This window comes from Haliotis rubra, unplaced genomic scaffold (genome assembly GCF_003918875.1).
Source record: "Haliotis rubra isolate DU_JTF1 unplaced genomic scaffold, ASM391887v1 Scf14, whole genome shotgun sequence".
Taxonomy (NCBI): Eukaryota; Metazoa; Mollusca; class Gastropoda; order Lepetellida; family Haliotidae; genus Haliotis; species Haliotis rubra.
This window is the reverse complement of record NW_025765336.1, coordinates 1,449,796-1,461,971: the sequence shown is the minus strand read 5'-3', so window position 1 is coordinate 1,461,971 and position 12,176 is coordinate 1,449,796. Positions and strand designations below refer to the sequence as shown.

Sequence of the window (12,176 nt, the reverse complement as noted above, 5' to 3'; positions counted from 1 at the left end):
GTTAGGGGTGACAGTGTCCCTTTGGTCTAGGCGGGTTAGGGGTGACAGTGTCCCTTTGGTCTAGGCAGGTTAGGGGTGACAGTGTCAGTTTGGTCTACCCTGGCTTGCGGATCTACTGAAATAACTAAATCAGTTGGTGCAACATGACGCTAACATCTAAAAAGTCAACTCCTTGGGTCGCTTTTGAAAATTTAACCTGTTGAATGTACTTGGATTTTGCAGTTTACTCATTGAAACATATAGCTAAAGCATAACTAATTTAGTTATGTTATTTGCTTGGTTTCCTGTGAAAGTAAACCACGAAAAGACACACCGACCCAGTCGATGATGTAGGGATTTCCTAATATTGGATAAAGGTCACGCGGCATCCATATTTAAATCGAGACGTGGAACGACCGTGATGTCTCAGAAGGAGCACTATACTGAGGACGGAGCGGGGGCGACCGTGATGTCTCAGAAGGAGCACTATACTGACAGGAGAGACGTGGGGCGACCGTGATGTCTCAGAAGGAGCACTATACTGAGAGGAGAGACGTGGGGCGACCGTGATGTCTCAGAAGGAGCACTATACTGAGAGGAGAGACGTGGGGCGACCGTGATGTCTCAGAAGGAGCACTATACTGAGAGGAGAGACGTGGGGCGACCGTGATGTCTCAGAAGGAGGACTATACTGAGAGGAGAGACGTGGGGCGACCGTGATGTCTCAGAGAAGGACTATACTGGAGCACTATACTGAGGAGAGACGAGGAGAGACGTGGGGCGACCGTGATGTCTCAGAAGGAGGACTATACTGAGAGGAGAGACGTGGGGGCGACCGTGATGTCTCAGAAGGAGCACTATACTGAGAGGAGAGACGTGGGGCGACCGTGATGTCTCAGAAGTGATGTCTCAGAAGGAGCACTACTGAGAGGAGAGACGTGGGGCGACCGTGATGTCTCAGAAGGAGCACTATACTGAGGAGGGAGAGACGTGGGGCGACCGTGATGTCTCAGAAGGAGCACTATACTGAGAGGAGAGACGTGGGGCGACCGTGATGTCTCAGAAGGAGCACTATACTGAGAGGAGAGACGTGGGGCGACCGTGATGTCTCAGAAGGAGAGACTATACTGAGAGGAGAGAGAGACGTGGGGGACCGTGATGTCTCAGAAGGAGCACTATACTGAGAGGAGAGACGTGGGTGATGACCAGTGATGTCTCAGAAGGAGCACTATACTGAGAGAGGGAGAGACGTGGGGCGACCGTGATGTCTCAGAAGGAGGACTATACTGAGAGGAGAGACGTGGGCGACCGTGATGTCTCAGAAGGAGCACTATACTGAGAGGAGAGACGTGGGGCGACCGTGATGTCTCAGAAGGAGCACTATACTGAGAGGAGAGACGTGGGGCGACTGTGATGTCTCAGAAGGAGCACTATACTGAGAGGAGAGACGTGGGGCGACCGTGATGTCTCAGAAGGAGCACTATACTGAGAGGAGAGACGAGAGACGTGGGGGCGACCGTGATGTCTCAGAAGGAGCACTATACTGACTATACTATACTGAGAGGAGAGACGTGGGCGACCGTGATGTCTCAGAAGGAGCACTATACTGAGAGGAGAGACGAGAGACGTGGGGCGACCGTGATGTCTCAGAAGGAGCACTATACTGAGAGGAGAGACCGTGATGGAAGGAGGATCAGACTATACTGAGAGGAGAGACGTGGGGCGACCGTGATGTCTCAGAAGGAGCACTATACTGAGAGGAGAGACGTGGGGCGACCGTGATGTCTCAGAAGGAGACACTATACTGAGAGAGAGAGAGTGGGGGCGACCGTGATGTCTCAGAAGGGAGGACTATACTGAGAGGAGAGACGTGGGGCGACCGTGATGTCTCAGAAGGAGCACTATACTGAGAGGAGAGACGTGGGGCGACCGTGATGTCTCAGAAGGAGCACTATACTGACAGGAGAGACGTGGGGCGACCGTGATGTCCTGTGGGCGACCGTGATGTCACACAGGAGGAGAGCACTATACTGAGAGGAGAGACGTGAGGGCGACCGTGATGTCTCAGAAGGAGCACTATACTGACAGGAGAGACGTGGGGCGACCGTGATGTCTCAGAAGGAGCACTATACTGACTGAGAGGAGAGACGTGGGGCGACCGTGATGTCTCAGAAGGAGCACTATACTGAGAGGAGAGACGTGGGAAGCGACGTGGGGCGTGATGTCTCAGAAGGAGCACTATACTGACAGGAGAGACGTGGGGCGACCGTGATGTCTCAGAAGGAGCACTATACTGACAGGAGGAGACGTGGGGCGACCGTGATGTCTCAGAAGGAGAAGGAGCACTATACTGAGGAGCACTATACTGACAGGAGAGACGTGGGGCGACCGTGATGTCTCAGAAGGAGCACTATACTGAGAGGAGAGACGTGGGGCGACCGTGATGTCTCAGAAGGAGCACTATACTGAGAGGAGAGTGGGGCGACCGTGATGTCTCAGAAGGAGCACTATACTGAGAGGAGAGACGTACAGACCGCGACCGTGATGTCTCAGAAGGGCACTATACTGAGAGGGAGAGACGTGGGGCGACCGTGATGTCTCAGAAGGAGCACTATACTGAGGAGGAGGAGAGGAGAGTGGGGCGACCGTGATGTGATGTCTCAGAAGGAGCACTATACTGAGAGGAGAGACGTGGGGGGGCGACCGTGATGTCTCAGAAGGAGCACTATACTGAGAGAGGAGAGACGTGGGGCGACCGTGATGTCTCAGAAGGAGCACTATACTGAGAGGAGAGACGTGGGGCGACCGTGATGTCTCAGAAGGAGCACTATACTGAGGAGGGAGAGACGTGGGGCGACCGTGATGTCTCAGAAGGAGCACTATACTGAGAGGGAGAGACGTGGGGCGACCGTGATGTCTCAGAAGGAGCACTATACTGAGAGGAGAGACGTGGGGGCGACCGTGATGTCTCAGAAGGAGCACTATACTGAGAGGAGAGACGTGGGGCGACCGTGATGTCTCAGAAGGACTATACTATACTGAGAGGGAGACTATACGTGGAGAGACGTGGGGCGACCGTGATGTCTCAGAAGGAGCACTATACTGAGAGAGAGGAGATGTCTCAGAAGGAGCACTATACTGGGGCGACTGTGATGTCTCAGAAGGAGCACTATACTGAGGGAGAGAGACGTGGGGCGACCGTGATGTCTCAGAAGGAGCACTATACTGAGAGGAGAGACGTGGGGCGACCGTGATGTCTCAGAAGGAGCACTATACTGAGAGGAGAGACGTGGGGGCGACCGTGATGTCTCAGAAGGAGCACTATACTGACAGAGGAGAGACCGTGATGTCTCAGAAGGAGCACTGGGGCGACCGTGATGTCTCAGAAGGAGCACTATACTGAGAGGAGAGGGAGGACGGGGCGACCGTGATGTCTCAGAAGGAGCACTATACTGAGAGAGGAGAGAGGGACGTGGGGCGACCGTGATGTCTCAGAAGGAGTCTCAGACTATACTGAGAGGAGAGACGTGGGAGCGACCGTGATGTCTCAGAAGGAGCACTATACTGAGAGGAGAGACGTGGGGCGACCGTGATGTCTCAGAAGGAGCACTATACTGAGAGGAGAGAGACGTGGGGCGACCGTGATGTCTCAGAAGGAGCACTATACTGAGAGGAGAGACGACCGTGATGTCTCAGGGAGACCGTGATGTCTCAGAAGGAGCACTATACTGAGAGGAGAGACGTGGGGCGACCGTGATGTCTCAGAAGGAGCACTATACTGAGAGGAGAGACGTGGGGCGACCGTGATGTCTCAGAAGGAGCACACTGATGGGGCGACCGTGATGTCTCAGAAGGAGCACTATACTGAGAGGAGAGACGTGGGGCGACCGTGATGTCTCAGAAGGAGCACTATACTGAGAGGAGAGACGTGGGGCGACCGTGATGTCTCAGAAGGAGCACTATACTGAGAGGAGAGACGTGGGGCGACCGTGATGTCTCAGAAGGAGCACTATACTGACAGGAGAGACGTGGGGCGACCGTGATGTCTCAGAAGGAGGACTATACTGAGAGGAGAGACGTGGGGCGACCGTGATGTCTCACTATACTGAGGAGAGACGTGGGGCGACCGTGATGTCTCAGAAGGAGACTATACTGAGAGAGACCGTGATGTCGACCGTGATGTCTCAGAAGGAGCACTATACTGACAGGGAGAGACGTGGGGCGACCGTGATGTCTCAGAAGGAGCACTATACTGACAGGAGAGACGTGGGGCGACCGTGATGTCTCAGAAGGAGCACTATACTGAGAGGAGAGACGTGGGGCGACCGTGATGTCTCAGAAGGAGCACTATACTGAGAGAAGGAGGGCGATGGGGCGACCGTGATGTCTCAGAAGGAGCACTATACTGAGAGGAGAGACGTGGGGCGACCGTGATGTCGTGAGGAGGAGAGACGTGGGGCGACCGTGATGTCTCAGAAGGAGCACTATGGGGCGACTGACAGGAGAGAGAGACGGGGCGACCGTGATGTCTCAGAAGAGCACTATACTGAGAGGAGAGACGTTGGGCGACCGTGATGTCTCAGAAGGAGCACTATACTGAGAGGAGAGACGTGGGGCGACCGTGATGTCTCAGAAGGAGCACTATACTGACAGGAGAGACGTGGGGAGAGACAGAGAGCGACCGTGATGTCTCAGAAGGAGCACTATACTGAGAGGAGAGACGTGGGGCGACCGTGATGTCTCAGAAGGAGCACTATACTGACAGGAGAGACGTGGGGCGACCGTGATGTCTCAGAAGGAGCACTATACTGAGTGAGAAGGAGGACTATACTGAGAGGAGAGACGTGGGGCGACCGTGATGTCTCAGAAGTAGTCAGTCTCACAGTCCCTGAACCACATTGTTTCCCCTACAGCCTAGCCCTCTCTGCAATGCTAAAGCCCTAAATGAAGCAAGTCTAGATTTCCTCAGGTCACACAGTCCCTGAACCACATTGTTTCACACAGTCCCTGAACCACATTGTTTCCCCTACAGCCTAGCCCTCTCTGCAATGCTAAAGCCCTAAATGAAGCAAGTCTAGATTTCCTCAGGTTACACAGTCCCTGAACCATATTATTTTCCCTACTGCCAAGCCCTCTCTGCAATGCTAACGCCCTAAATTAAGCAAGTCTAGATTTCTTCAGGTTCAGGATTTCCCATCTCACATTGGCTCTTTTTCAATTGAAATGGATTTATTTGTTACTATCAAAACTATAATATATATAGAAACTAAGCGTTACTCTTTCTTAGACGCAGTACCTAGGCACAGGTGTGAGAGAATTTAATGAAATTCAGAATTGGACTGAAGTTCATAAAACAGCAGTAACCCTCACCACTTCTACGATAATTTCAGACCAAGCAACATTTCCACTGTTTGCACAATCCCCCGGTTGAGAGGACACGCATTACTGCAAAATCAAAATATAATTCAGTCCAACCTTGGAGAATTTATTTACAAGCAAGTCCTTTGTATACTTGATATTACGTGAACGTGGCGGGCTGTGGGCGCTCAATGGACCCCTCACCTGTAACGGATCTGATTACAAACAACCACCAGCCTTGCTTCCTGGGGTGAACATATCGCCTTTCCATGACATCAAACCTGTTCCTCCAGGGTTATATTATATACACGATTTCATATCTGGTTTCATGTTTTACTTGATTGACGTAGACGGGATTATTTAAAACCTCACAATCAACGAGTGATGGATTTTGCCCTGCTGGACTCTATACCAGCAGACGCCGGTAGTTTGTCTCACAGTCCCTGAACCATATTATTTTCCTTACTGTCTAGCCCTCCCTGCAGTGCCAAAGCCCTAAACGAAGTAAGTCTAGATTTCCTCATGTTCTGAAGGGGCGGTGGGGGTAGCCTAGTGGTTAAAGCGTTGGCTCGTCGCGCCGAAGACCCGGGTTCGATTCCCCACATGGGCACAATGTGTGAAGCCCATTTCTAGTGTCCCCCGCCGTGATATTGCTGGAATATTGCTAAAAGCGGCGTAAAACTAAACTCAGTCAGTTAGTCAGTCCTCATGTTCTGAATCTCCCATCTTACTGGGCCTTCTTTTCAATTTATATGTGTCTATCTGTTTCTATCAAAAGTATATTCAGGGACAAAACAGGGCGTTTGGGTAGCCTAGTGGTTAAAGCGTCCGCTCGTCACGCCGAAGACCCGGGTTCCATTCCCCACATGGGTACTATGTGTGAAGCCCATTTCTGGTGTCCTCCGATGTGCTGTTGCTGGAATATTGCTAAAAGCGGCGTAAAAGCATCCTCACTCACTCACTAAGCGTCAATCCACACACTCTTGTTGCGCTCCATAACAACAAACAACCACAACCACAACGATGACAATAATTATCAATATTATGACAATAAATGGTCTTAGCCATCCATCGACGCATGCTCAAACAGCTGACGTCATTACGGCCCCTGTCGAAGGATCAGTGTTAACTCGTGTTTCCGTCTCAGCTCCTTAGGGACTGTACAACCCCATAGAACGTTATGTAACAACCTACTAGGTACCCATTCACTGCTCGGACAACAGCATGAGGAGACACAACATGTGATCCTGTGCGGAGCAGGACCAAACCCCGGAAAACTGTCTTGTCAAGATGTCAAAAAGTGTCAGTCCAGCTACTCCCTCGGTGACCAACGTCGCTTTACGTCGCCAGATATGTGGTCAGCGAAATGTGCACTGCACCACGTGCCACCCTTTAGCCACTGACGTTCGTTCCATTCCTGGCACCGCATTTCGCTTCGCGTCGCTTGAGCGAGCCAGAAACCGGTGATCGCAGGTTCGAATCCTGATTATATTTCTTGGTTTGTCAGTACCATTCCCGATCTCGTGGGTTTCAAAATAATAATCATAATAATAATTTCGAGATGTGTACATTTTCTCCCATTTTCTCTAACGTTTAGCTTACTCGACGTGCTATAATACAGGAATACCGTTCACAGCGGCGTATAACCAAACTCACTCAATAGAAAAACGTCAAACTGTGACAATACTGGTGAAAATAGAACATGGAAAATGATGGTACGCATTTCTGAATTTAACTGTTTAACGTCAAATGCTGTAGAAGGTTACTGTTGTGAACGATCCGTAATTAATACCTTGGTAGCTACCCAAAACAGGGATGGGAGACCGAGAGCAGCCAGTTGTGGCAACGCTATCAATTTAATCTTTCTGAATATCATAATTATATTTGGTATTGATTTCGCCTACTGTTGTATGTCCAGTCAAGATCAAACCTTATACATTATAAACAACACATCCGTTTAACTAGGACAGTCGATTGGCAGTTGTTCTAGGGGGCTCGTAACAAAATTGCTAAAAAATGATCTCCTTTTAACCTCTATCATTTGTTACCATAGAACTTCTTTGTGATGTTTTGTTTGGAGAAACAAGCAGAGTGAGTGCACACCACCTAGCGGCGCAATGAAGAGCGGTATGTTAGAAGATCGATCAACTATGATCGGTAGCATTGATCTCTGAGGGCACCTCCGCCATGACAGCGCACACTGGCAGACTGATGGATGTACGGACGTCCGTTGGTAATTGGACGACTATACAAGATCGGCGACACCATTTGGGGTATTATGTATTACTGAGATGAATGGAAATTAACGAGGCTCAACCTGTGAGGTGTGGGATGGGTGAGGTGTATGAAGTATGGAAACACGTTAGGACCAACCTGTGGGGTGAGCAGTGGGATGGGTGATGTGTGTGAAATATGGAAACACGTTAGGACCAACCTGTGGGGTGAGCAGTGGGATGGGTGAGGTCTGTGAAATATGGAAACACGTTTGGGCCAACCTGTCGAGTGAGCAGTGGGATGGGTGAGGTGTGTGAAATATGGAAACACGTTAGGACCAACCTGTGGGGTGAGCAGTGGGATGGATGAGGTGTGTGAAGTATGGAAACACGTTAGGACCAACCTGTCGAGTGAGCAGTGGGATGGGTGAGGTGTGTGAAATATGGAAACACGTTAGGACCAACCTGTGGGGTGAGCAGTGGGATGGATGAGGTGTGTGAAGTATGGAATCACGTTAGGACCAACCTGCGGCGGTAAGCAGTGGGATGGATGAGGTCTGTGAAGTATGGGGACACGTTAGGGCCAACCTGTGGCGGTGAGCAGTGGGACGGATGAGGTCTGTGAAGTATGGGGACACGTTAGGGCCAACGTGTTGCGTTGTGGAGTGGGATGGATGAGGTGTGTGAAGTATGGAAACACGTTAGAACCAACAGAAAGTCGCTTATCAGCGTCATGTATGATAACGTATGGTGTATAAGGGAAATACTGCGCATGCCAAGAAACCATATGTTCTCATTAGCGGGAGGCATTATAGTTGGCGTCACGTCACAGAGCACGCTTACTATCAGTTTATGCAGGTGGTCCTTTCGTAGGATGAAACGCGAAATCTTGATAACTTTTCCGAATTTTCTGAAAACGGCCATTACGAGCTTTCTCATACCACCCACCTTCGCGGAGTTTGACTGAAAAATAGTCAGCCATAAATTCTGGAACTTTACAGCACAGGCCGTACTTGGATTTTGTTCGCCTGGGAGAATAATGAGTCAATTTTGTGAAACCCGAAGCGCTGGTGTAAAGATAATTGCAATTTTTCAAGAAAACTACCAGAAAATTAAGTGCCATTCTTTTTCCCCCCTGGCGAAGACGCATGTCGCGGAGTCTTCAAATCTAGACTTTGACAAGCCCACAGAGACGATTGATGTTAACAATTATAATGAAACATTGTAGGTGTCAGAAACGTTGTTTAAATAGAACTCCCCGGCTACGCAGTTCGTCCGATATTTATGTGACACGTCGTGGCTGTTTTGTTTACTTGAAAAATACTCTGATAAGATATGTATTTTGTTACATTTCGGAGTCAGAGCTTTTTAATGTTGAATTAAATTTTACTAAAGATGTATTACATTTTACAGCTGCTTGATAATTAATTAAAAAGAAACAAAAGAAATCATTTCTTTTAGCGGGCACTGACGATGTTGAGCTGTGACTGAGGCATTCATCCACTCCTCCATCTTGGAGAGACGGGTAATGTTACTTGGAGTGACGTGTGCAAATAGTAACATGCATATTCATGTCAGTTATCAAAGAGCAGTGATGGAAACATGGCACAGATGTTTCAGAAACCAATGTCCTGAAATTGAACGCCCGGGAGCTAATCTGCCGTAGATGTAGAGAACCGTATTGGAACTGACAATTCACTGACAGGCATGGTAGCAAAGGCAATATTCATACCGCCCTGTCGGTAAGTGGGGCATGTCAGGCGCTGTTCAGAGCTAGGGGATGAGGATGGGGATGTGTGGTTTGGATGGGGTGATAAGTATGTTTGTAATTTTTATATACTGTTAATTCCGTACATGATCTACTATAGTTGTATAAAGACAAATATATTTACAATTCCGTTATGACGTCACGTTTATGAGACGCCCGCAAGCATGCTGTCCGTGCTTTATCGTTATTCCTGCTGGGTTAAGGCGGTAAAGTCACTTTGGTACGCGGTATTCGGGAGTCTGTTCAAATGGTATTCGGTATTCTGCAGTGTGGAACGTGGGACGCAAACACAATCGTATTTGCTGCGCAGATTCGACATTCTTAAAAAAAACAAAGGTAACAAGTCCTTTATATATTCTATATTTTCAACGTTTTTTCAGTCATGTAACTTAAAATCGCTCCCTTTCAAGAACATGTTATTTAGGATCTCGTCTGCTTCCGGCATACGCCACGAAATTCTTGACGTGACGAACCCGTGTCATTCCGTGACAAGACGTGCCCTTTTCATCTTCCATTCAATGTATGAACACAGGACTACTTCAAACAAGAACGGTAACTCTTATTGTATCCGGGTCTAACTGCAGATATTAACAATGGCGCTCGCTTTTTCCAAATGCCGAAATATAGGACTTCTCTGATATAAATATCAGTTTTTCTCATAGAAAGTATATTCGGTAAACAATTACACGTAGTAATTATTTTTTCTCAGCTGTCATGACTTAATTTATCCTTTCATGGACAAAGTTAACAAATAGCACACACATTTGGTCGGTTCAGTGAACGTGTTAAAACCCCCTTTTTGGGGATGTATCAAAGTATTCCCATGCACACGGTTCTATAAACCAGATAGTATCACAATCTTAATATTCAAATCCTGTGTAGACTCCTAGTAGCGTTTGATTGTCCTTCTGGGTGGCAGGGTCAGTTACTGGTCTGGTAAAGTCTCGCGATCAACTATACTCCATTAAATACATAGCCTGAACACAAAAATACAACAGTTTTGGTATAGTTGGTATTTTACAAAAGACATTGCAGTCATACACCGTTATGTTGAAGTTGAAGGGCCTACATAAATACTTCGAGTCACCCGATGTTATACCTTAAGACTAAATGAAAATTCAAGCACGTACCAAGATTGTACTTGACAACCGTAACGTCGACACAACTAACTTCGACCCTACGGTGTCTATGATAAATAACGTATTTCTTTACAGGTTTTAAAAGCCACAACATATCTACGTCATCCATTGTGGTTGTTTAATTCCCCCATATCGATTACAGTTAACATCGGTTATGACGTAATTTTAGTTTCTTCCATCCGTACTTCGTTTGCGTAAATGGCCAATACAACCCCCAAAACAAACGGTAAGAAATATTCACCAGTACGTTATAAGAATAGTCTACTGTACATTATCTTCCTTTAACACATTTTGTAAGTATTTAAGCTAAAGTCATGCCAATAAGGGTTGTCCCCCCTCCCCACCCCAACCCCAATACACTCTCACACCCCACCCCTCTCCAATTAAAAAAATTGAAGGAGGTGACAACCATTATTGGCATGAGTATATTTTCTACACGACAACTTATTTGTATTTTTATTGCACTGTATGTTAGAGAGAAGTTTTCTTTACTAATTTAATATGGCAATAAAACAACATTAAAGCACTAATTAAAGTAAAGTGGATTGTCTCTATATACAAGGATTGATTGCTAAGTTCCAGCCAAGTCCAGACAGCAATCTACAAGTACTTGACCACGTTCCCCAAGCTTGATCAATTCACAAAGGTCACGGACCATCTTATTTCCCTGCCGAACAGTTATACCGCTATCATAACATGCATAACATGCAATGTCCACAAGAAAAGATTTCAGTGGTAAACAATTCCTTCTTTGAGGAGGAACCTCTCAGTTAATTCATGGTTGAATTCACGATTTTTATATTTTATTAGAGGCACGATTTTGGCTGAACTTGAAAGAATCCAAAGAAGACCAGAGCTGAGAAGCGACACCGCTTTGAATCATATATCGGTTGTATCAAAAGGTCAACGGGATGAAGGTCCACACCCAGATGCCATGGGAATCAACATCCGGATGTCATGGAAATCCACATCCGGATGCCATGAGAATCCACACCCGGATGCCATGGATGCCCGGATGGAATCCATGTCATGGAACCCGGATGCCATGGGAAGCCACATCCGGATACCATGAGAATCAGCACCCGGATGCCATGGGAAGCCACATCCGGATGTCATGGGAATCCACATCCGGATGTCATGAGAATCCACATCCGGATGCCATGAGAAGCCACACCCGGATGCCATGGGAAGCAACATCCGGATACCATGAGAAGCAACATCCGGATGCCATGAGAATCAGCACCCTGATGCCGTGGGAAGCCACATCCGGATACCATGGGAAGCCACATCCGGATACCATGAAAAACCACATTCGCATCCGTAAGTCCTACCTCGAATCTTTGGCAGCGTCAGAAACTTTTTTTCCATTGAAAAAAATACATTTCAGATCAACAAGAGCTATTTCAGAAGCCAAACTTCATCTGAATATGTCTGTCTGGTCTGTCTTCGTTTGAAAATGCGAAGGGTCAGCATCTGCTGTGGTATGGCGTACCTTATCTGTACAGACAGAAGCCCCGCAGCACTGACGTATACTCTTCTCACATGGCCCTAGCAAGCAACCAGACAGATCTTATATTTGTTTTTTTCAAAATAGAACCATTGGACATGATGCCTGTCAGCTTGCTTATGTCTTCGTGGATTTTTTTAGTTTTATCCACGTCGGTCTATCTACTTCCTTGACCTTTCTGCGCATTATTTCCTTCGGATTCTTCAACACAG

General features: G+C 47.8%; 1 protein-coding gene across 1 annotated transcript in view; it reads right to left on the bottom strand.

Annotated features, from left to right (window-relative positions):
• The window catches only part of LOC124268700 (glycoprotein 3-alpha-L-fucosyltransferase A-like), a 164,120-nt gene that overhangs the window by 78,668 nt on the left and 73,276 nt on the right, over window positions 1-12,176 (bottom strand).